This window comes from Delphinus delphis, chromosome 21 (genome assembly GCF_949987515.2).
Source record: "Delphinus delphis chromosome 21, mDelDel1.2, whole genome shotgun sequence".
Taxonomy (NCBI): Eukaryota; Metazoa; Chordata; class Mammalia; order Artiodactyla; family Delphinidae; genus Delphinus; species Delphinus delphis.
The window spans coordinates 21,662,333-21,687,687 of record NC_082703.1 but is presented as its reverse complement, the minus strand read 5'-3'; the positions used below and the strand labels follow the sequence as shown (position 1 = coordinate 21,687,687).

Below are 25,355 nucleotides of genomic sequence, written 5' to 3'. Positions count from 1 at the left end.
ATTTATATGTAAGATCATTCTTCTTAAATTAATAAGCACAGTCAAGTGTTAAATGTACAAAGCTATAATGTTCACCGAGAAATACAAACTGGTCTTCTGTCAAGTGTTTTTATTTGTATGCTCTATATAGTCATTCAGAACACTAATTAGGAAAAGGATGTAAGTGAATATATAAAATTATGATTTAGGCACAAGTGATTTTTAACCCTTAATGCTTTTTGTTTAATTTCAATATCCAAAATATGGTAAGGAGGATAAAAATCTCACTGCAATCAAATTTTCTCACCTTAGCATAACTATTATCACTTTATTTCCAGACAAGTTTTTACACAAACTTTGGCTATTAAGTCATGGATCTCACCACATGAGACAAAGCTCAAGTGCCAACCTTATATTAATTTTGGAATATGAAATTCATCCATTGATTTTTAAAGTAAAGTAGCTCAAACACAAGCTAAAATGAAGCTATATTTTATATTGAAGACCAGTAGTCATATTAAAAAAAAACAGTTTTTTTGTTTTTTACAAAATCAACTTTCATTATTCTTTCAACAAAAATCATCTAACTCTTACTGAATTTACCATTTTACTCAGCTTTTCAGTCTTTTACTTGGTTTTTATAAGTCTCTCATCAGGATTTTCCTGGTGGCGCAGTGGTTAAGAATCCTTCTGCCAATGCAGGGGGCATAGGTTTCAGCCCTGGCCCAGGAAGATCCCACATGCTGTGGAGCAACTAAGCCCGTGCACCACAACTACTGAGCCTGCGCTCTAGAGCCTGCGAACCACAGCTACTGAAGCCCACATGCCTAGAGCCCGTGCTCTGCAACAAGAGAAGCCACTGCAATGAGAAGCCTACACACTGCAATGAAGAGTAGCCCCTGCTCACCGCAACTAGAGAAAGCCCGAGCGCAACAATGAAGACCGAACGCAGCCAAATAAATAAATAAATGAATAAATTTTTAAAAAAAGAAGTCTCATCATAAGCCACAGTCTTTTGTGATATCAGTATAAAGTTTAGAAACCTGTTTACATCTACTTTTGGTTTTATTCTGCCTTGAATGAAAATAATCATATTTGATATAAAAAGAAAATTTCAATGATTTAATTTTATGTCCAACAATAGTAAATTATTGATTTTTATAGTAAACAATTGTTTACATGTTATAAGAAAACAATTTATATTTCAAATTTTAACACAATTTATAAATAAATAAAATAGAATAAGATTTTATTTATTTAAAACTTTAATTAAATTAAAAATATTTTTAAAATTTATATTTCAAATTATAAAATGAATTTTATTGAAAGCAATTTGATTTTTTATTTAAACTCAACCACTAAGAAGTGATACTCTGTCAACTATTTACTTCTCCCCAAAGTTATCATTTTACTGCCCTGTACAGTCAGGGATAATGACCACTTCTTACTTCAGAATGAGGCCTGGATCTCTTAGTTTGACATTTAACATCCTTCTTGAATTAGCACAAAACTTATTCCTTTATCTCCAGCACTCCCCTGCTGAATCCTTTAGTACAGGCCCAGCATTCTGGACTATTCACACATGTGCACATGAAGGTCAACCAGATGCCAGATCATGCTTTCCAACACTTGGCTCTGCTGGTACCACGAGGATGCGGTTTCTATTCTAACTGCGTATTTACACAGCCATATTTGTTTCTGGATAGTTTTCCATTCTTTTTTTTCTTTTTCTTTTTTTTTTCAGGGATTTTTGTTTTGGCCATGCCCTGCAGCTTGCAGGATCTTAGTTCCCCGACCAGGGATTGAACCCGGGCCCTCAGCAGTGAAAGTGCAGAGTCCTAACTACCGGACTGACAGGGAATTCCCAGTTTTCCATTCTTAACCATGATCTTTAATCTCAGTATAATAACAATTTTTTAAAAAGTGAATACTTTCATAGTAAAACAGCTAAATGTGGAATAGAAAATAGTTTTGATCTAGATCAAAACTGTATTGTTAACTATATTTGGTTGTTCATTAAATTTGCAGACAATGTACTTATGTATAACTTTTTCAGTGTTCTTAAGTGTTTTTAGCATTAAGAATTTGTTCTAAAGGTTGAGTGTTGTGTAGTTTTAAAATATTTAAATGGTCAGGTCAAACAAACACAAAACTTCTGAACACTGCTTGGAGCTAAATTTGAAACCAACCAAATTTCTTAGGTTTGCAAAATTGAACGAGAGAACTACCACTGAGCTGAATGCGTGTCAGGAGCAACGGCTCCACTAGAATTAAACCAATTCAAAGTTGTACTTGGACCAGGATTTGCAACGGGTCAAAGTAGCCAAAACACAACATTTAAAAACACATGCTATACATGTGTTTTTCCATTAAACTAAATTCAGTTTCTTTTTTCAAGCCCAAATGTATCTTCAGAACAAGAGATTAGTGTTTCTATTCTATCTTTTCTAATACTGAATTGACCTTTCATTAGAGAGCACATTATTATTTTAAGCTGTGTCATTACTAACCTGATTCTTTTTGCTGACCTGTATCTTCTGTTTCAATCAACCAAGTCATAACTTTTGGCTCATTATACCACTGGCACATGTGTGTCTTTCTCCGTAATCCTAATCCCTCTTTTGCTTACGTTTTTCTCTCAGTGAAGTATAGGAAGTCAGAAGTTGTTATGATTCGAAATAGCTCTTTCATTGCTTGGACCAGTCATTTTCTTCCTATCCTCTGGCTATTATTTTTAACTTGTTTTATATCTTTGTATTTTGCAATGGGGTGGAATAGTACACTTTGAAAGCTCTTGACATGAGAGCCAACCTGCCATTTGCTATTTACCAGGAATGTAAAGTGGATGACGCGGCAATTTTGGGGGTCAGTATCCTCACCTGTACCTTGGGAACACAATGCCTGCATGACCAACCCCATATTAATAGTAATACCACCCTACCTTAAGATAGATGATCCAGGAAATCAAAGTAGTTATTGAATGTGAAACACCTATGCACTGGGTGAAATAAAAATACAATCTGTTATCTCTGATAATCCTGAGTATTAAATAAAATTACAGGTGTGGGTATTTTGCAGGTAGAGTTTTAGTTTCTAGGAGAAAGCCTAGTTAAAGAAGGCAGTATCAAACCATCCTGATGCTTCATCCTCTACTCCAGTTGGTCTCTTCTTATTTCCACTGCTCTCATCTTTGTCCCCTTCTTCTTCTCAGTTGTTTTTGGTTTAAATATAACATATTTGCTGAACAAAGCTTACAAATCCCCTCTTCCTTTCCAACCATTCAACACACACACACACACACCCCTTCACAACCCAGCCCATTAGACTGTCACACAACAGCTCTAGGTAAAGCTTTTCTGAAGAAAATAGACTCTGCTGAGTACCCCTTTATCCTCAGTATACATTACATTACAAGTATCAGTACTGAACTTTTTAATGCTTACAGTGTTCCCTAGGAGTATATCAGTTAAGCGGGCAAAAAAATATATATCTGGAAGTTTATTATTTTTCCACCAATACATTTGACACCACCTTTGGAGAGCGAACAAAAGGCATACTGTCAAGCAGATAGACCTGGACAAAATGTTACTCTTTGTTCCACACAAGCACAGAAGTATATTTAAGCAAAGAAAGACATTCCATGACTCTCCTGAGACTTCCTTCCTCAGCTGAATTATACCAACATGTTCACACCACTTGGTTCAGACTGTGTTGGAATTTAAAATGCAGACTTCTATTTGCCAATGCTTCAGTCCCACAGCTATAAAAATTCATATTAGGATTGAACCTGGCTTTAAAACATCATAGAACAAATGGAAGTTTATTGGGAAAATGTGTATACACATGAAATTAGTTGGAGATATGAAAATAAGGGGTGTCCTTGTTTGACAGATTCTATACTTCTACAGGACAGCCTCAAAGTCGCCAGAAGTCACCTGGTTTGGGATTATGTTTCAAATCCAGGCTCACTGACATTCACGAAACTTTTGGCAAAACATGGGCCAAGTTTCAAGCAAGGCTGGGTAGAATACTTCTTTCATGTGGAACCTATGTGAAACTCAGTGGTTTTGGCGAGGTTTCTCCTTGAGTTTCACATTCAAACAAGCCAAAGTTTCAGCGTAAAATTAAGGGGCAGAGGGAAACAAAGAAACAAAAAAACCCAACAAAACACACAAAAAATGGCTTGCCTAAGAATTTAATGGCGTCTATCATGTTCCAAACCCATTTCATCCTTTGGATTCTGCAACTGAACTTGTATTGCCTTTTAGCGATACATTTCTCCTCAGCAATGCCAAATCAAGCCTTCCTAGTATTAAGGAGGAGAGTATTCTAGAACCCCCCAAGGCAGGGAAGTGTATGCTCAAAATAACTGGAGGATTTCAAGTTTTGAATGTACATACATCACAGAAATGGGATGATTAAAAAGCTCCATATTATGCAGATCTGAAGGGAGAAAGTTAGCAATTAAATGTCCAGCTTTTGGAAATAAAAAATTAGACTGAATAGCTCTAGGTTCTCCTACTATCTCAGTCCCAGTTCTAGAGATCATACTGCATCTGCTCCTAACCTGGAGGGACGTCTCCCATAGCTGACTCCCTACTCCACCCCTCTGAACAGGAGTCCTGCAGCCACTGGCTTTCTTCCTTGTCAGCAAGGTGCAGAGCACAGAGCACAGTGTATCAGTCCCCACAGTTGGGGACTTACACAGAATCCTGACAGGATCAGGCTCGTTCTACTCTTCACATTCACCAGGACACAGGGACAGCTTGCCAGGGAACATCAAACTCAGTATCTGGCTGAGGACTTAGAAAATATCCTTTGCTTGTGGTGAAGAAGAAAAGAGTGACAAACAAATGTAATATATACGTGAATTTTCTCCAAAATAAAGAATTTGACTGAATGGCTAGAAAGTGCTACCCTCTGCCTATTTTAGGAAATACGTTTTTTTCATTCCTTAGCCCTCATTCAGCAGAAGTTTCACTACCAATACAGACTTCTGGCTACAGAGGATTTTTCTTTTCCTTTTTTTTTCTAGTTTTCCTTTTTTTAATTTTTTTTTCTGTTTATTTTTTCTTCTTCTTTTTCTTTCTTTTTTTAAAAAAAGTTACCCAGAAGATGTGTGTTTAAAATGCATTTTTCTTTTGACATATGGTGTGACACCAATAAACTTCTTTGGAAACAAGAATCTCTAAATTCCAAGGACTTCAGTGTCCATGTTAAAAAGCAACAGTAAGTCCCCGAGGCACCTGGTAATTTGGAGGCACTCAAGTGAGGGGTTGATAGAATCTGGTCTGTGCACCGTCATTTGCTGCTTGATTTTAGACATCTGCTTGGAGGGGAACAGAGAGCTATCATAAAGTCTATAATGGTCAAAGAAACTTGCCATAAAATAGTCTTGGCCTCTCAGTTGGGGGTCCCTGTACTAATAAAACCTAACACATATCAGTGAGAGAAAACCAAAGCTCAATAGCTTATTCAAAGGAAATAATATAAAAGCGTTAAACCAAAAAAAAAAAAAAGAAAAGACTTTTTACTGAACATAGTAAATACTCATAACGAAAGTAAATGCTGTGTTTGAAGTTAAAGTCCACAGATCAAAGTCCTTTGCAGAATGTCAAGACCAAGCATAAGACAGGGGAGGGGAAGGCACAGAAAACTCTCTAAAATATTATATCGTCACATTGGAGAAACCTGCTAGCCGAAGACAGTCAGCTAGTTAAGGAATTCTCAAAACCGAGTCACCAAATTGTGCTAGGAGTATACAAAATAACAAAACAAACAAACAAACAAAAACTGTTCTCATTCTACGCAAGTAATAAACAGCACAGTGATGAAAGAAAGTACTAAGGTAGAGCTATCTCCTTGTCCTTAAAATAATTACTAATATATCTCCTTTCCTCAGGTAGTTGCATCTTTTTCCTTAAAAAAAAAAAGGCCCTTAGAAAGTTAAAAATAAGTAAGCCGTCTAAACAGGAAAATTAGGATGTCTGCAAGGCTCTGGACGACTCTGGCAATGAGGCTTAATTAGCGTTCTGCTGCAGTTCAATCACAGGCGGGTCTGTACTGCAGGTCAACAGGACAGAGTGCATTCAGCACAGTTTAAAATTACAGCCACAGAAATGCACAGATGCTACTGCTGTATCCTGGAACACCGTATTTACCTGGAAATCGTTCAGCACCCCCGTTTATTCTCCCGATTAACAAGTTATTTAAAAAACATCAGTCCTAAACATATCATAAACCAATAACATCACTCCAGAATTAAAGAAAAATCTTACCTACAGGCAGCCGGGTTCAACAGTTGCTCTGAAGAGAGGTAGGAGTCATTGGCCTTTTACACGTGGAGATTGTTTATTTAGCCCTTTTTAAAAGGTCTTGAACTCCAGAGGTTTAAGATTAAGTCCAACCCAAGTGTCTGAAGGGAAAAAAAAGGCAAGAGAGAAGGCAAATGAGAGACGGAAAGAATCCCAGCTGCTGGGTGGTGCTACTGTTCTGAGAGCGTTTGAGCTATTTTCAGCATTAACAGCAGCCGGGGTTGTCTGCAAGGGATGAAAAAACCTTGCGGAATCACCACAGCCCCCCTCCAGGGAAGGGGGGCGGGACAGAAACCAGGAAGCCCACAACAACTTGCTTCACTGTGCAAATATTCATTGACATTTTGAGGAAAAGTGCCAGCACGATTGAAAACAAAACACAATAAAACATTTCGACTGAAACCTTAAAGAAACACAGTGCTTTGCCATAATCCTCGCGTTTTCAAAATGATCCACCTGGTTTGTTGAAACTAAGATGTTCTATTTATGCCTCATTGAGAGGAAAGAGTTTTCTTCTGATAGTTCCTTGCTTGCTCATACGGGTCTTAAAAAATATTTTAGATCTCTCTGGGAGGAATAGCTGTTATCATCCTATCCTTCTTAAGACCGAAGACAAATGGTTTATTTCTAGCCCACACCCAAATTTCCAGTTTCATCAACTATGCTATTTTTGACAGCTACTGGGTTAAGCTGTTGACATTTCTTATCTGTTGGCAGAGATTGGGGTCCATTCAGTGACAAGACGCAGACAGGCACCCATCCCCTGCCTCTCCCTCCAAGGGCCAACGAAGAAATATTTCAGATTGGGTCACCAACAATGACTGGCAAACTCTGAGCTTTCATTTTGTTTGTAGAATGATGAATTAAGATCTACAAATTGTATTCATTCATTCATTCAACAAATATTTTTGTGGCAAGTACTGAGTCTACTCTCTGCCAAGAACTCTGATGAGAATACAACAGTGGACAAAATTAACAATGTCTTTGCCTCAAAAGGCTTCCAGCACACAAACGCAGCAAGAATAAAGACAGAATTTGCTACAGACTTCTACAGCTTCTTTTCCACAGGCTATTCAAACCATGTCAACTGGAGATGGAGATCTCTTTCTACTCTGACTGAAGGAAGATATGCGTCATCAGACCGACTCCTGATTTCCATTGCTTCATTATACCTTTAGCAACACCCCTAAGAAGGAAAATTAGTTACTTCCTACCAAGGAAACACTTAAGTATTTTTTATAAAAGCCTTTATTCTACATAGATGAAATTCCTGAATCCTCTCAATTCCCTTTTCTTCATAACAAAGAGAAGGCTTGCGCAGTCAGAAAGTACTCCGGAGAGGTGTAAGAAGATTCTCTGATTTTAGTCCAGTATACAAACCACCTTGACATATTTTATAGTTAATATTATGAAGGTTGGTTACCAGAGGCTCAGATCAAATTCAACTCTTTCCTTGCAACTGATTAGAGAAACTACTGAGGAAAGAAATAGGTGAGGGAGAATAAGAGGTACGGACTTCCAGTTGCAAAATAAATGAGTCACAGGTATGAAATGTACAGTGTGGGGAATCTCTACAGTCAATAACTATGTCATATCTTGGTATGGTGATAGATGGCAACTAGACTTATTGTAGTGATCATTTTGAAATGTATAGAAATGTGAAATCCTGTTACACTATGCCGTGTAACAGGAACTAACATCATGTTGTGGGTCAATTATACTCCAAAAACAAACAAACAAACAAACTCATAGAAAAAGAGGTCAGATTTGTGGTTACTAGAGACAGGGGTTGGAGGAAAGATAATGGAGTGAAGGCAGTCAAAAGGTACAAACTTCCAGTTAAAAGTAAGTACTAGGGATGTAATGTACAGCATGATAAATATAATTAACACTGCAGTATTTTATATATGAAAGTTGTTAAGAAAGTAAATCCTAAGAGTTCTCATATAAGAAAAACACTTTTTTCCCTATTTCTTTAATTTTGTATCTATATGAGATGATGGATGTTCACAAACTTACTGTGGTCGTCATAATGTACGTAAATCAAATGATTATGCTGTACACCTTGACTTATACAGTATTGTATGTCAATTATATCTCAATAAAACTGGAAGAAAAAAGAAAGAAAATACTGAAGACTGTGCATGATATGGTTTTTTTTTTTTTTTTTTTTTTTGCTGTACACGGGCCTCTCACTGTTGTGGCCTCTCCCGTTGCGGAGCACAGGCTCCGGACACGCAGGCTCAGCGGCCATGGCTCACGGGCCTAGCCGCTCTGCGGCATGTGGGATCCTCCCGGACCAGGGCACAAACCCGTGTCCCCTGCATCGGCAGGCGGACTCTCAACCACTGCGCCACCAGGGAAGCCCGTGCATGATATGTTTTTTAAAAAATTTACACGACTGCTATTTCAACTACGACGGTAAAACAGTGAAATCTTTCAGCATGATACGCTCATGTTAAAACTATGCAGATATTTAAATTAAAAAAATAATAACTTATGTTTGAAATATGTAATCAAAATTTTAAATAAGATTAACCTTATTTAAAAAATATGCAGCAGGGTTTTTAAAAAGATCTCTGTAGAATAATGCATTTTTCTGTTCATTTATTTTAAGCGGTCCCATTTTAATATGTCTTAAATAACTGTCAGTTTAAAATCGGATATTTACTTTACTTGGTCAAAATGATAAATGGTAATTCTGGCAAAAAAATGGAAGCCTAGCCTCAGAAAAAAAATTTTAATTGTTTTTACTTTTTCCTCCTTATACTAGTTTATAATGAAGAGGAAAATACATTTTTAAATTGGCCTTCCTTGAGAAACTATGGAAGTTAAGGGAACAGGTAAAGATTAACTCTTTGAGTACTAAGTCAACCATAATTTTTAAATTCCAAACTGCCTGCTTTTCACACCAATACTGAGAGAAGCCCATTGCCTCCTGTTTAACTATTATTAATCATTTTATGTCAATCTGCACTTGAATGAACAGGTTATGGCCCTGCTAGCTCCCCATTTAGGATGAGTCCTACACTGCCAGGTGACTCACCCAGGTCTCCTTTGTTCCCCAAAGATCCTGACTGTCCAGACAGCCTTTCCATAAGCACCTTTTGACAGATTTGATGTCACAGAAGAGTGCAGATTGAGGCATATTTCTAAAGGTTAGAAGACTAAATTTTGGACTTTTGCAACCACTATGTCTTTTATAAGTTATTAATGCCTTGGCAATTGTACCAACTGTACTACTGTTAATGATTTTATTTATATTCTTTCTCTCTTTTTTTATTTTTACAAATAAGTTGATTTAAAATCATTGGAAAATGCTTATATTAGAGTTGGACTTCTTATATTGGTGTAGCACTAAATAGGGCTTTGGCATAACCCTTCTCCTGTATAAGATGGGGATAATAACAGTACCAATCCACAGAGTTGTGGGAGGGTTTACATGATGATGCACACAAAATGCTTAACTAAGCAATGCCTGATGCATAGAAAGCATAAAAGTTAATGCTATTATCACTGTAAGTCTACAGCTTGGCTATCCAATATGATGGATACATACGGCTGTTGAGCACTTAACATGTGGTTCGTCAGAACTGAGATGTCACATAAGTGCAAAATGTACACCAGACTTTGAAGACTTAGTATGAAAAAGAGACTTGATCATATGTTGAAATGGTATTTCAGACATATTGGGTTAAATAAGATAATTTGTTAAAATTAATTTTACCTGTTTCTTTTTACTTTTTAAAATGCCAGAACTTTTTAAATGTACAAATGTGGCTTGCATTCTGTTTTTATTAGGCAGTGCCATCTAGGCCAGTGGTTCTCAAACTGTAGCGAGCATCAGAGTCTCCTGGAAGGCTCGTCAAAACACAGAATGCTGGGTCCTACCCCTCGTTTCTGACTGAGTACGTCTGGGAAGGGGCCTGAAATTCTAATTTCTCACAAGTCCCCAGTGATTCTTGACCACACTTGGCGAACCACTGGTCTCGATCCATGCTACTTAAAAGAGGGGTCCATGGGTCAACAACTAATTCTTGGAGGAATTAGAACACTTGGCAAGTTTGCCGGCAGAGATGCAGGCTCCAAAGACTAAGATAAGGACCTAGTTACAAGAACCCTTGCGCGAGGCATGAGTGGGACCGGCCGCCATGTTCACTGAGGTTCTTAAACTCTCCAAAAGGACAGGATTGGTTTCAGAGGCTCGAGCAAGAATAATCTTTCTGAGATGAAGAGGGGGGAAAATGGATGGAAATGTTGGAAGTCAGTCTAGCTGTACATTTCCTTCTCTCCCTCCACAGCACACAAGAAAAACTGAGATTGTTTTCGGCTAAGTATTTGTCTAATTAAAACAATGTAGCTAAGGCACAGTTGATGTAGAACAAACCATGCTAAAGGGTATTTATGTCTCAGGAAAGGGTCTTATTAAATCAGATAACACTCCACTTGTTAGAACCATGAGGAAGATTGGTATTTTAGAGTAGAGTCTTTTGGATCCTCTGCCCCACCTTAAATAAGCGAGCACACTATTTTGAATGATCTCACCAGTTTGCCAAATGACTTCTCACGTTTTCAGGTGGCACCAAAGCCTTGTGGGCTCGAAGGGCTTCCTGAAAATAAAATCGTCCTTGTAAGAGAGAAAGCAGACCCACTGGTAATATTTAAAACTCCCAGTTCTGTATGCAGCGACCATTTGTAGCTTTATGTCTCACAGGTTGGTTGGTTGTTTCAGAAAACTTTAAAATATGTGTAATGCTTAACAGCAGAGAGTCTGGAGCCAGTGTGTCTGGGTTAGAATCCCGGTCAGTTACTTCACTTCCCTGTGCCTCTGTTTCCTCCTCTTTAAATAGGACCTATCTCAGTGGGCTGTTGTGAGGATTAGAATAGCTGTCATTTGAAAGGAATGTAGAAAAGTCTGGCACGTTGTAAATGCTATTATTGGTTAAATAATTAAAATATAGTCGAATCTAACTGTGCAGGTTAGCATATATGGCCAAATGTAGTAATTTGTTTTCAGATACCATGGTGATTTCTAGGGACTTTTATATGCATGGGTTCTTGAGTACATGTATTTTGAGGGCTTCTTTGAGAGCTGTTTAAATTTTTTTCCCAAGAGAACTCCGAATTCTCATTTGATTCCTCATCACTTCCTATTAATTGAGAGGATCTCAGTAGGAAGGAAGTGAATGTAGTTTTCCCATGAATATTGTTTTCCAGGTTACATTTTTTTCCCCTCTGAAGTCCTTTGAAAAGTGAGTTGCAGTATAAATGTTGGAAGGTTTTCGTGGCCATGTCAGTTGGGTAGCATTGTCTAATATTCCAGGAGAACAATGCGTCATTCTCTTAGTCAAATATTTTAGTGCTTAGGGAGAGGCAGCACGACCGTCTGAAACAGTGGCATGAGTTTCAAAGATGTACCGAAAGGGCAGTCAGATTCTCATACTATAGAGACGATAGACATCAGATAACGCTGATCAAAGGAAGGGATAGACCCCCAAAGTCTGGCATGTTGAATGCAAAATGAAGGCTAGATTAAGTGTACTAACATCTTTTACACTTGTCTGCTTAGACCACATGAAACAGAGTGAAGCATGCTCAACAAAACTGGTGATGCTTGGCAGCATCACGCCCTTAGTAAGTGTCAGCAGGGCCATCTCCAGGAACCTCAGTGGTACACGTGTGGAACCGTCAATAACTGCACTGAGTGGGGAAACCCAAGCCCAAGAGGTGAGTGGTTTCAGACCAGTCACGCAAGCCCTCCGCACTCGTGCCCTGAAAGGGAGGGAGAAGAACTGAGCTATAAACCCCTTCCTAACTCTAACATCTCAACTTTTGCTTGGACTTAACAGAGATTCCATTTGGCCTTTCCCCCTCGCCCCCATAATCTACATCTAAAGTTGTCAAATCGTATGTCCACTTATTTCTGCTTGCTGGTTACCGATGTGAAGCGAATGTGTTTTAGGAGGTGATTTGCCATCTCATGTGCCATTATGCAATCTGGGACTGAATTTTACCAAATAATGTGAGAGTCTGAAGGAACGATTAAATAACCAGTATCAAATGCAAGAGGTTCTATAGAAATAACTTCTTAAAACCTTTATTCCAACTCACTTTTCTGGTTAAAACCTTATTGTTTTTAATCTTACTGTCTGAACTCTATGTGTATTTAGCAAGTGCCTCTGCCGTTTTATATAACCATGACTAAGCTTTTCTTGATATTTATATGCCATTGAAATTGAGCATGTGCAGTAGTTGCCACATATGGTAGAAAAATCGTTAAGATAAACCTTCGTAAAGGGGCCTATTTAAGGCTCTGCACGACCTGCTATCTTCTCACATCTCCACCCACATCTCCTAGCCTCCTTCTAGCTCCATTTCTTCCAGGTTCTCTGGTTTTCTCTCAGTTCCTGGGATGGGCCGTGGTCAGGGCCTGTGCGTGCACTATTCCCTCTTGCCGGCCGCCTGCCCTGCTCAGCAGTGGATTCGTGCACCCTTCAGCCCTCAGCTGAAGTGCCTTTTCCTCAGGAAGGGTTTCCCTGCTCCAGCCAAGGTCAAGCTTTTTTGTTGTTTTTTTTTTTTTTTTTGGAGCATTGCTTTACAATGTTGTGTTAGTTTCTGCTGTACAAGAAGTGAATCAGCTGTATGTGTACATATATCCCCTCCCTCTTGGACCTCCCTCCCACCTCCCCCCATCCCACCCATCTAGGTCGTCACAGAACACCAAGCTGAGCTTCCTGTGCTTTTATAGCATGTTCCCACTAGCTGTCTATTTTACTCACGGTAGTGTATGTCAATTCTAATCTCCCAATTCATCCCACCCTCCTCTTCCCCCAGCCCCCATGTCCACATGTCTGTTCACTACGTCTGCGTCTCTATTCCTGCCCTGAAAATAGGTTCATCTGTACCATTTTTCTAGATTCCACATATATGCATTAATAGAGGACCTAAAAAGATGGAGAAATATACCATGTTCTCGGATTAGAATAGTCAATACTGTGAAAATGACTATACTACCCAAAGCAATCTACAGATTCAATGCAATCCCTATCAAATTGCCAATGGCATTCTTCACAGATTTAGAACAACAACAAAAAATTTTTACAATTTGTATGGAAACACAAAAGACCCCAAATAGCCAAAGCAATCTTGAGAAAGAAAAACAGAGCTGGAGGAATCAGGCTCTCCAACTTCAAATTATACTGTTTTTAACTCTTGAAGAATCACATTCCTCACATTCCCTCCAATGTCAAACGTTGCATTTGTTTGAGTGATTGATTCATGTATTTCTCCTCTTATTTCCCCTTCTCATCATACCCCTGACATGTGTGTTGTATTTGTGCCTTGCACAGAGGAAGGGCTCAGTGTGCATTTGATTAAGTAAGTCCTGCTCAAGGCATTAAGCAACACACGATGGCATTTTTGCTGTATATTAACGAGAATTTGTAAAATAAAAGTATCTTGTAAAAGGCAAAAACCCTGTATTCTAATTAAGCAGCTGTTTCCAACCAAGAAGATTCTCTGAACTGTATTGCTTTGTAGTTACGTATTTAATTTAAAAGCTTTTTGAAGTATCAGATAGCACTTGTTTTCCCCCTCAGGATATAATATATTCTATTATCTTAATAATTTGCATTTATCTTCTAAAATAGGCTTGAAATAAATCAAGTTACCTGCATTCTCGCATCAACTCTCCAGACCTTTTTCAGAACCATGTAATACACCATTAGGGTGTATTAATCACTCACTTGGGGGTCCCTGATCAAAATTTCTTTTGATTAAGGTTGTTGGAGAGAATGATATATTTGTCTGTATATTGCTAGACAGTTATAACCACCTGACTCCCTACAAGCCATACCTGATGTTGTTTATAGGTACCTGATAAGCAGAAGACAGACAGGCAGACAGACATGAAGTATCACACCAACAACACTGCCTGGTCAGGCCATTGTCATTCCTGTGACTTGAAACCCTTTCTCATGTCCATATAGTGCATTCATTATAAACACACAAGGAATGACTAGCCATTGAGAAACTGGGAGATTTGTGATCTTGTTCTCTGGCAAAGGAGAGGAAAGGAGAGCTTTGTGTGGCCTGGGCTACAGAGCAGAATCAGAAACTGGGGGCTGATCTTTGTCCTGTTGCCTGGGAAGAGGCTGTGTAACGCTTTCTGCTACCGTGGGCACAGGGACGCTGGTTATGGCCTAAGCATGTTTGAAGATGTACGGTTTTGTATATTATTTTCATACATTTGTAAAACACTTTGAAGTCATCAAAGCACAGCATGAAAAGTATCTTTTCTGAGGCATTTAAAAAACAAACTAATTAACCCAACAATCCTTGGCACATTTCCATCGTTACTGTGGCCACAAAAGTTAATTTTGCAAGGACAGTCATACATAAGTAATATACAAAATGTTAGGAAAGTTTTCTTGAAACTCACAGAGATGAAATATGAGTGAAGAATAAAAAGGAAGAGTTGACCAGCATTCAAGGGTTAGAAGGAACTACAGATTCGTTATATCAAGTGCATAAGAAAAACATCTTCCTAAAATGAATGCAGGTTAGAAATGGCAACCTTCAGATATTGAACATGTTAATATTTTCTGTGCTATCTGTCCTCTAATCCAGACCTTCCTACCTCTTTGTGTGACCTGTTGGTGTGTCCTAAGTGGGTTACAGATGTTGCTGCAATATTATCCCTTCAGTTGTCCCCTGACCAGGCTATACCTGGGGTGGCTGGAGCTTCTGGACCAGTTGCCTCTGGCTGTTAGCAACCTCATCTGTTTACCTCAGTGCCAGACATAGAAAAGTTTGGGTGGGAACCGTCTGACCAGCAAGGTCAACCTCCTAAAAATAGCAACAATAGTCTTATTAACAAAAAGGAAACACGAGAAATAAGATGGTATGGGAGAGGCATGTTAGAAATGTCAAGAAATGAGTAATGATATCTCAATTTTACAACAAAGGGAGAAAATCACTGTTCAGACTCCAGGCTGAGCCAGGACTGGCCTGGTCTCCAGAGGAAGGTGCTAGAGGGCCTCTCCTGCCTGCAGCAGTGGGTAGTTTGTGTTCAGGCAGAGGGGTGGGGAATGGACATCTGAGTCAAAGTAAATGCTCACATTTTTACCTTCTAGCGAGTTTCCTCTTTTTCTCAGCAAGGGTTTCTCTCAAGGTCATTTTCGAATGAAGTTTCCCTCTGATACATTTTATTTTGCTATTTCCAGACTCATTATTTCCAGAAATAAATAGTGTCACACAGTCCTAGCAGACACAGTTTTCTACCTGTGGAGGATCCATTTTTGCTTTCAACTTTGCTACAGACTCCTGGTACCATGTCTATTTAAAAACGTACCTTCTCAGATTCCCTTGCAGTTTGTTCAGGCTGATAAGCTGAAGGCAAGACATTTCACACGCGCGATAATAACACAGAACCTCCTGAGGAGAAGGCTGCTCTGCCCTTTGCCCTTTAACCTGGCATTGCTCCTCTAGGCTGATGGAAACACAGATGCCCTTCTGGGAGGCACCTGCTTAGGCAGAGTTGAACCCACCCTGGGCTTCTCGTTGTTTCAGGGAAACCAACCCCTCACCTGGTTAAAGGTAATCTGTCGCTTGAAGCTACAAACATACGTGACACAACCATCTAAGGACAACTTTCTCACATCAGGCTGGCTGAAAGATAGCAGAAGACAATTAGGCCGGCTATTAAGATGTCATGTACATGGGACTTCCCTGGTGGTCCAGCGGCTAAAACTCCACACTCCCAATGCAGGGGCCGCGGTTCAATCCCTGGTCGGGGAAATAGATCCCACATGCCGCAACTAAAAGATCCCACACGTGGCAACTAAGACCTAGCACAGCCAAATAAATAAATAAATATTTTTTAAAAAAGATATCATGTACAAAATAGTTTCGGAAGTTCTGAAAGTACTTCTGGGTATCAACGATCAGCCCTCACAAGAGTTGCTGCGTTCAGTTTCAGGCCCCTTATCATTTCCTAATGGATGGAAAATTGCAGTGAAAAACAGAGCTGATATGTTTGAAGCCCTTGGACCTGCAGCATTTGAATCTTTTTGGCTTTAAATAAATATAGTCAAGCTCTTTTTTCTAAAACTAACATTTAATGATCAGTGATATCAAGAGAAATAAGAATATCATAACAATATACAGGAAATACAAAACAGGAACCCATTGTTTATCCTGTTCTCAGTGGACATTGCCAGAGCATTGTTTGGAAAACTTTAAACAGGGTCACTTCAATGTAGTTTACCAAGCTTTCAAAATCTCAATTGAATGATGGAGTTTGTCCTTGTTACAGAAAAAGTGATTTTGAGAAAATATTCAAGGCTAGGGATGTCTTGAGTTTGAGTATTAAATGACCTTAAAGATTTCGACTTATGATTTCTTAAAATGGTAAATGCTCTCCATCGTAATTGAGGCAAAAGCATATTGGATTAGGAAGCCAATAATTTTCCAGTTTTTAAATAAAACTGAAGATACACACACAATGTGGAAATTATTTTAAGCGTTCTTGTCTCATGGCTTCTGGTTACGTACCATAAATTGAGGAAATGAATATAAATTGCAATACATTCCATTTTATAACAAGCAGTCACGTATAAATATTTTCTCTTTCTATCCATATCTGTGAAGAACACAATGGCTGAGAGGAAGGTTCTGGAGGCTGTCTGCCACCATCGAATCTGACTCCACTGCTTCCCATAGCATGGTTACTCGAATCTCCTTGAGCTCCAGTTCTCGTGTTAAGAAAATAAGAGCTATTGCAGTACTTGACTCATCTGATTGGTATGAAGATTGAAGGAGTTAATATACGCACAGCTCTTAAGACAATGCCTCATACACAACAGGCATAAGTGTTGGTTGTTCCTGTTGTTATCATCATTTTTTCGATGGTGCATGACAGGTAGTTGAAAGCATGGGCTTTGAGGATAAATAGTCCTTAGTTAATTTTCTGGTTGTGCCCCTTATTCACTGCTTGGTTTGGGCATGATCTCTGAGTCTCACTTCCCTCAGCTGAAAAGTGGGGATATCATTAGTTACCATAGAGCATTATTAAGGGGATTGAAGAAGATACTGCATGGAAAATCACACCTGGCACACAGTAACCATCAGTTATTTTTTAAAATCAGGTAGAAAAAAATTATTTGCAAAAGTATTAATTGATCTTTGCAAACACATGTACTTTCACTTTGCTGATGGGGAAAATGAAATGGATAGGACACACTGAGATACTGAATTTAATTTCCTTAAATTTATTTCAGATAGCTCACGTTCAGACGTTTATGGGGTTTAAAAAATTTTTAATTTTAAATAAGCATTCATGGAATTGTCAAACAGCTAGATTAAGAAAACTCCCATCTTTGCTAATGACTTTGCTAATGACTTTCTCTATGGTTGATATTTTCCTCTTTAAAGCAACAGTATTTTATCATCATCTTATTCGGTGAGTAGAAGGTGGAAGAGGAAAAGATATTAGCATTAAAAGGAATAACGCAGAAGAAGCAAAAAAGAATTGACTTTGTAAGCCCCTGTAAGCATCTATCATTCCCTTAGCAGGTGGGAGGAACAGAGTTATAATTCTATCCATCTTTGCTAAAAACAAACATATACTAACTTATATCCATTGACTACAATTCTGATGAGTGATAACTGAAGTATAAGTACCTCTGTTATAGCAATAATTACATAGCAAGAAAAAAGAATCAAGGTTTGGAATCAGGCTTAGTTCGCCTAGTGACAAGCCCTGTCACTTTTAGCAAGTTACTCAATCTGTCTGAGCCTTGATTTTCTTATCTGTAAACTGCAGACAATATCCCCTACCTTTTGGGGAGCCTTTTGAGAGGATGAAATGAGACTGTGTGAAGACCAGTTAGTTAAGCACCTGTTGTGGAAGGATGTTTGATGTATTGTTGTTGCTTGCTGTCATTTTCCTACTAGACTGTAGGCTCCTTGAGAACAGGCTTCCCTTTAAAAACACAAGTATCGTCTGTTCCCAGCACAGTGTCCGGTCCCTAGCATGTACTGAGTGACTATCTAATGAAACCAGGCAGGGATACCCTGCCTGAGAAACTGAAACAACCACAATAATACATAGAAGGCTTGACTTGTTTAAGTGAAAGAGCTGAGAGAGACAGGCATTGACCAATCGAACTTCTGTTCTGGGGAAGAGATTTAAGTAAAAAGTAAATAAAAGACAACCTTTTCCTCACACATATGGAAGGGAAAGATAAGCTCTAAGGAACAGAGAAGTGTTGTCACAGTGATCATTACCTGAGGGGATTGTAAACAGCATCTTTAAATAAGGCTATTTCTATATATCACCTATATTTTCTTCCTTTGTAGAAAGATGGTAATGACCTTAGTCCATGATTTCTGTGAGTTGTTGTCTGATTTCTTCTTTGAGTCATAGGAGTTTTTATGTATAACTCAGATCTTCTGATTTCTCTTTGATTCCCCCCGCCCCCTCCCACATTTTCTCTTCCCTACACTGAGTGTCTCCACCATGGGGACTCAGAAGCTCGATGCCTACATCCAGTCACACTGATCCTGGAGAGGTGGGCTCTCTATGTATTGGCCTTATCCTAGGTCTCTGCTACAACACACATATCCTCGGAAACGGTATAGTCAGCAGGTTTGGGGCACCGGTTTTGGCTTCCCATATTTCTTATCTTTCATTTAACCTTGAATCATAACTGGAAAGAACACTATAAAACCTACTTAATCATCCCCTTTATATTTTGAAAATTGGGATTCAGAGGATCACTTTATAGAAAATCACTAGGATCAGGGTCTGAGACACGCTATCCCAGTGGGGCTGAAAGGGCATAAAACAGCATCAGCAGCAGATTCTAGATCTAAGTTGGGATGAGAATTCCCCCTGGGTCCTGTCAGTCTGTACCACGAGCGCCAGGCCTACTCCATCACCGACTGCTACTTTCTTTTGCCTGGGAGCAGCTTTGATAGAAACTTGTGTTCAACCCCCGATGAACTAAATTAGAGGTGAATGCTACCCACAATAGTAGACTCATTAAAGTATCAGGCGATGGCTTCAACTGCAACCAAAAGAGGTTTTTAGAGATAAAAAGAAATAGACATCAACAGTAGAGAAGATGAGGTTTGCAATAACTCTAGTAAGAAGGGATTCAGTGGTGGAAAGAAATTAATAGACTATATCCTAAAGAGACAAGAAGAAAAATTTGGAGCTTCCAAGTTCAGTATTAGGTATATTTTAATTGAGGTGTAGTCAGACACGCAAGTAGAATAAAGTGATCTTGGAATCAATAAATTATCAAAGGAGAATAATACCATTTAAGATAATTAGAAAAATGACTCAAAAGTGAGATAATTCTCAGTAAGAAATTATTTTTATTAATGCAGGGCTTGCTTAGTAAAAGTCTTCTAAAAAATGGAACTCTTGAGTTCATTTTATAGCATTACATTAGGGTACACTTATTTGCCCAGTTTTGCAATTATACTCTGTAATGAATCCTACCTGCAAAGACAGATAAAGAGGGCTAAATTCAGGTTGCCTTTAGATTTGCATATATAACGTTGGGTAAGAGAAGAAGGAATTGGAAAGGCCTTAACAAACAGTGCCCATCACCTGTGGCCAAACCAAACCTGAGCTATAAATTGCAGTGGCTCTACCATTCTGTAACGTGAACTCTGTTTTCTTGTTCCTGATTAAGATCTATCCACTTGGCCTCTTTTCAAAAGACTTGCGCGTGACACGTATACACTGATGTGTATAAAATGGATGACTAATAAGAACCTGCTGTATAAAAAAATAAATAGAATTCAAAAAATAAAAATAAATAAAAGACTTGCGCACATTTGAACACACCTTTGAGACTCCAGACTGGACTGCTGCACCACGTTCTATTTGGGTAACCACAAAGGTGCTGGAAATTTCAAGTAGTGACAAACGCCATAGCCTACAAACTGAAGAACACTTGCTGGTGAATACCTGATTCCCGAGTGTCAGAGCACCCCCTGGCTGTGGGCTCCAATCATTCTTTGGGGTTAGGGTTGATGTACGGATTTAGACCAGGTTAAGTCATCTTTGTTGTGATGATTTTATTCTTCCAGTTAACATAATATTGCTCTTTTTTTCCCCCATGAATCCTCAAAATTCAGTTTAAGGTCTTTTAAAAAAATTTTTTTTATTGGAGTATAGTTGATGTAAATGTTGTGTTAGTTTCAGGTATATAGCAAAGTGAATCAGTTGTACATATACATATATCCACTCTTTTTTTTAGATTCTTTTCCCATATAGGCCATTACAGAGTATTGAGTAGAGTCCCCTGTGCTATACAGCAGGTTCTTATTAGTTATCTATTTTATACATAGTAGTGTGTATATGTCAATCCCAATCTCCCAATTTATCCCTCCCCCCCTTATCCTCTGGTAACCATAAGTTTGTTTTCTACATCTGTGACATGCACCCCAATGTTCATTGCAGCACTATTTACAATAGTTAAGGTTCATTTTTAAAGCTCGCTTTTGTGCTGCCCTGAGATGATTATTAGGTACTTTCACTGTTCGTAGGAAATGGTACTGCCCACCTTCTACTAACCATCTCCATGGAGAACTCATTCTCATTCATAGTAGCTCATCTTGTCTGGATTTTAATTGAATACAGAGTTATCAGAGCCTTCATGTTTCATACAGAAATTATTCAAAATACAGTCATAATAATGTGACTATTTGTCAAAATATAATTTATCAAGTCAGTGATAAATTACATTTATAATTACAATTTATATATTATATAGTTATATAAATAGATCTATTTATAGAAGGATAAATTTGTGTTGTGCCTTCAGAATATATTAGTTTCTTACAACGGAATCATTTAAGACAGACATAACATTGAAATCGTCTTGATTTTTAATGCAATATTTCATAAATCTCCTTTCTAAATACTAAAGAATCTTTTAAACATACAAGGTGAGGAATGTTTATGTAACTTTGCTGCTATTCTTGCTTCTCAACCATCCTCTCACTGTCTTAGTATATTTAGAAGTTTTGAGTTTCAAGTTTCTTCATATACATATAAATTCATATAAATTCTTACACTGTTTCCAAATCAAAGTGAGCAGTGCCTCAAGGGCTGTGTTTGCCATTTCTGTTTCCATGATAAGCAATATCCGTACAGTGATTAAAAGGTTTATGAACGGTCCTTGCTAATTTCTAGGCTGATGAAACGTGGCTCTAGTTTCACACACTTCAGGAGGCAGGAGGTTCGAGGTCTTATTTCCTACTACTTATCTCCAGTCGCTGCTTCAGTGGTTTTGTTAACTTTGTTCTGAGAGGAACTAGCATTGGGCTAAGATATAAAACACAAGAACAATGAAGTGAGTAAATCAGTCTATTAACACGTACTGATTAGTGCCCACACTCGTACACAAAGACACATTTATACTAAAACATTCCTGATTCTCGCTTACATGATAATCACTGGCTCTACAAGTAAAATAAATGTATCTTTGTCATTTCATCTGTTGGATATGTACTAATGGCTTCCCCAAAATGGATAAGGACTATAAACTTCGGGAATTATAACAAGATACCTGAGTAGCTGCAGAGCTCTAAAATTGGAATGATCTCCACCTCAAAAGAGCCAAGATATCTGTGGACTCATATTTCACTCCATTTATCTGCATAGCCAGTCACACTGACAGGTGGCTCTTCATGTAAAAGAAACTTCAACATTTTTTAAAATTGAAGTATAGTTGATTACAGTATTGTGTTAGTTTCAGGTATACAGCAAAGTGATTCAGTTTTTTTATATATAAATATATATATATATATATACAGATTCTTTTCTATCATAGGTTATTACAAGATATTGAATATAGTTCCTGTGCTATACAGGAAATCCTTGTTGTCTATTTTATACATGGTAGTGTGTATCTGTTGATCCCACCCTCCTGATTTATCCCTCCCTCCTCTCTTTCCCCTTTGGTAACCATAAGTTTGTTTTGTATGTCTGTGAGTCTGTTTCTGTTTTGTAAATAAATTCATTTGTATTATTTTTTAGATTCCACATATAAGTGATATCATATAATATCTGTCTTTCTCTGTCTTACTTCACTCAGGATGATAATCTCTAGGTCCATCCATGTTGCTGCAAATGGCAATATTTCACTCTTTTTTATGGCTGAGTAGTAATCCACTGTGTATATATGTACTACATCTTCTTTATCCGTTCATCTGTTGATGGACACTCAGGTTGCTTCTATGTCTTGGCTATTGTAATTAGTGCTGCTGTGAACATCAGGGTACATGTATCTTTTACAATGAGAGATTTTGTCTTTTCTGGATATATGTCCAGGAGTGGGATTGCTGGATCATATGGTAGCTCTATTTTTAGTTTTTTAAGGAACCTCTATACTGAGAAACTTTAACATTTTAAGGTCAAGAATGTTAACTTCCTTATTCTTACAATAGTCCCTTGGGCGGGTAGAAAGCATTTCTCATTTCACAGATAAATACTCTAAAGTGCTTTTATCACTTAACAACAACTGACTTTATTAATTTAGGGCAGAACTCAAGATTCCCTGATCACATTTTCCTGAAATGAACGACTTTTGTAACTCAGCATTGATTCTGTTTCATTGAAATTGCTTTCCTCTTTCACATCACACAAATGGAAAGAAGAGCTGATTTTGGTGCCTGGTTATAAATATTCCATAACGTCTGTCCTCTGAAAAAGTTTGAACATTGAGGTGAAAACCACGAGTGTGGGGAAAAGCAATAAACGGTGTCAATGTGATTTAAAAGCATAGCAATGTGCTGCTTTTAATGATGTTTATTAAAATGGTATTTTTCATAAACAACTTTAAAGATTTTTCTAAGTACTAATTCTGAAAAGTATGCTTATTTTCAATGCAACTTAAAAAAATGATATCTATTTAAATTAGAATGAATATAGTTTGCTAATGCCCCATTTAATTATCATCCAATGGTATGCATAAATTCACCACCTATATTAGAAAAAATTGGGAAATATATTTATGAATACAGTAAGTATTTAAGAAAAAACTTTTCCACATTTCATATCATCATATGTTTTGTTTGTACAGGCTCATACATTCATGAATTGAGCCATTCAGCCTCATATACAAAGTATAAATAGACCTCAAGCCTATAAGCTCCACAAGGGCAAGACCTTCTGTTTTCTTCATAGAGTACAGTGCCTAATTCATAGAAAAAGCTTACTTAATGCCAATGAAAAATGAATGATGGAATAATGGGAGAACCAAGTCAGGCAAGGCAGGTCATGTAATGTATATTGAACAATAAATGTTTCGGATATGATCTTTTGAATTGTTTTTTCCCCCTTATTTTTCTTATTTTAAATGCTCTGGATAATCTATTTCACCTAGTGTGTTAGGACCTACCTGTGAAATGTAATTTGTCATACAGGTTAGGACTCTTACACGCTATCTATCATACTAGGTACTATCTTAAAAATGTGAAGAAGACAAGATTGTTTTTCCCTCAAAGTACCTGCTCTCAAAGTGGCCACCTTCTTCTTTAGATCACAGTGCCATGGTTAACAAAGGGAAATTGTTCCGTGTGTACGTAGCCACATGTATGTGACAAAGGGAATTGTTCTTAATTCTTTTTGAACTCCAGTTGCACTGTATTTGGTTCCAAAGTAGAGCTAATTATTCTTAATCCAGAGGTAGAACCATCACTGCCAGTGAACAGGCCACTGACACTGAGCACAGAAAACCAAGATGGCAGTGATCAATTTTCCAGTGGGACGTATTCCAAATAACCTCCCAAATTAAAGTGGAGGCGAATTATGACAATAAAAGGGAATTGATAAAATATTTATATCCAGAGATTTGTTTCGTTTTGTTTTTCATTCCTATTGCTTAGCATTGTAGCATCAGAATTAGATGTCTAAACATCTAATTCTGATGTTTAGAACATCAGAATTGGTGCCCCACGAATTTCCTTTGGTCCTCACCTATATGCATCTCCTTATTTTGAAAGTTTCAAAACTTGAAGTTGATTTAGAAAATATGGACAAGCATAAGAAGAAAAGAAAAACCATCTGCAATCTCACCACAAAGAAATAATCATTATTGGCCTCATAGATTTTTTTTTTCCTCCATACCTCTATTGTTGCGTTGTTTCTGCTCTTTGGGAATAAAGACACTTGGTGTAGTCTTGTAAATAAATGTTTCCATAGCGTCCACAAAGAAAAACATAGAGAAGGATAACAGGCGAGTTATAACGTTTAGGGGGGTGGTGTTGCTAATCAGTAGTTCCCACAAAGAAGCAGAAAAATGTTAGAGCACAGGGCTTGGAATCTGGCCGACCCAAGTTTGATTTCTACCTTCCCCACAAGTGTGACCCAGTACAAGATGTTTAACTTCTCAGAGCCAGTTTCCTCTTCCGTAAAATGAGAATAATACCCTCATCAGAGTGTTTTTGTGTACAGTCAATGTGAGGTATTTAAGGAATTTGGCAAGCTGCCTGACACAGTATGCATTCAGGGAATGGTAGCTAATATTATTATTTATAAGAATACTTACGGTTATTTTACATTCCTAACTAACCTTGCAGATCACGAAGCTCAACACCACATGACATGAAGATTAATTTTAGATCAGCTCAAGAAAAACAAAATTAAGCAGGTAAATCTATTGGCAAACGACCGTATAATACATTCTGAAGCAAGTACTTTAGGATTGTAGGATTAATTAAAATTCTTCTCTGTTAGCTTAGTTAATGGCAGGATGGCTCTTCCTTGGAATTAGGATCTTTAGAAATGGTGATCTCCCTCGTTCTATCCTAGTATTGTGTTCGCAGTTAATACTCTGCATAGTCTGCCTTAGTGTGATATAATTCAGGCAAGACCAGAAGATACAGTAGTGTGTTGTTAGACTCTTCTAGAAGTTTCTTTGAGTTTTAAATTAAATTGCAGGTTTAAGAAATATGTGATCATTGCAAGTCTGGTGGGTTTTATATTTAGAAGTTTTAAATTATCTATTGTGGAAATTCATTGTTGTGTTATGTAATTTT

The 25,355-nt window shown here is 37.8% G+C and overlaps 1 protein-coding gene across 18 annotated transcripts in view; it reads right to left on the bottom strand.

Annotated features, from left to right (window-relative positions):
* Positions 1–25,355, bottom strand: part of LOC132417760 (sorbin and SH3 domain-containing protein 2) — a 206,858-nt gene that overhangs the window by 165,984 nt on the left and 15,519 nt on the right. For 14 of the 18 annotated variants that reach the window (XM_060001552.1, XM_060001551.1, XM_060001555.1 and 11 more), the window contains exon 2: positions 6,258–6,394. The gene's annotated coding sequence lies outside the window, so the exon portion shown is untranslated. Of the gene's footprint in view, positions 1–6,257; positions 6,395–6,696; positions 6,715–10,838; positions 10,904–25,355 lie in introns of those variants that run through there. The other 4 variants (XM_060001554.1, XM_060001553.1, XM_060001549.1 and 1 more) reach the window with 3 other exon arrangements.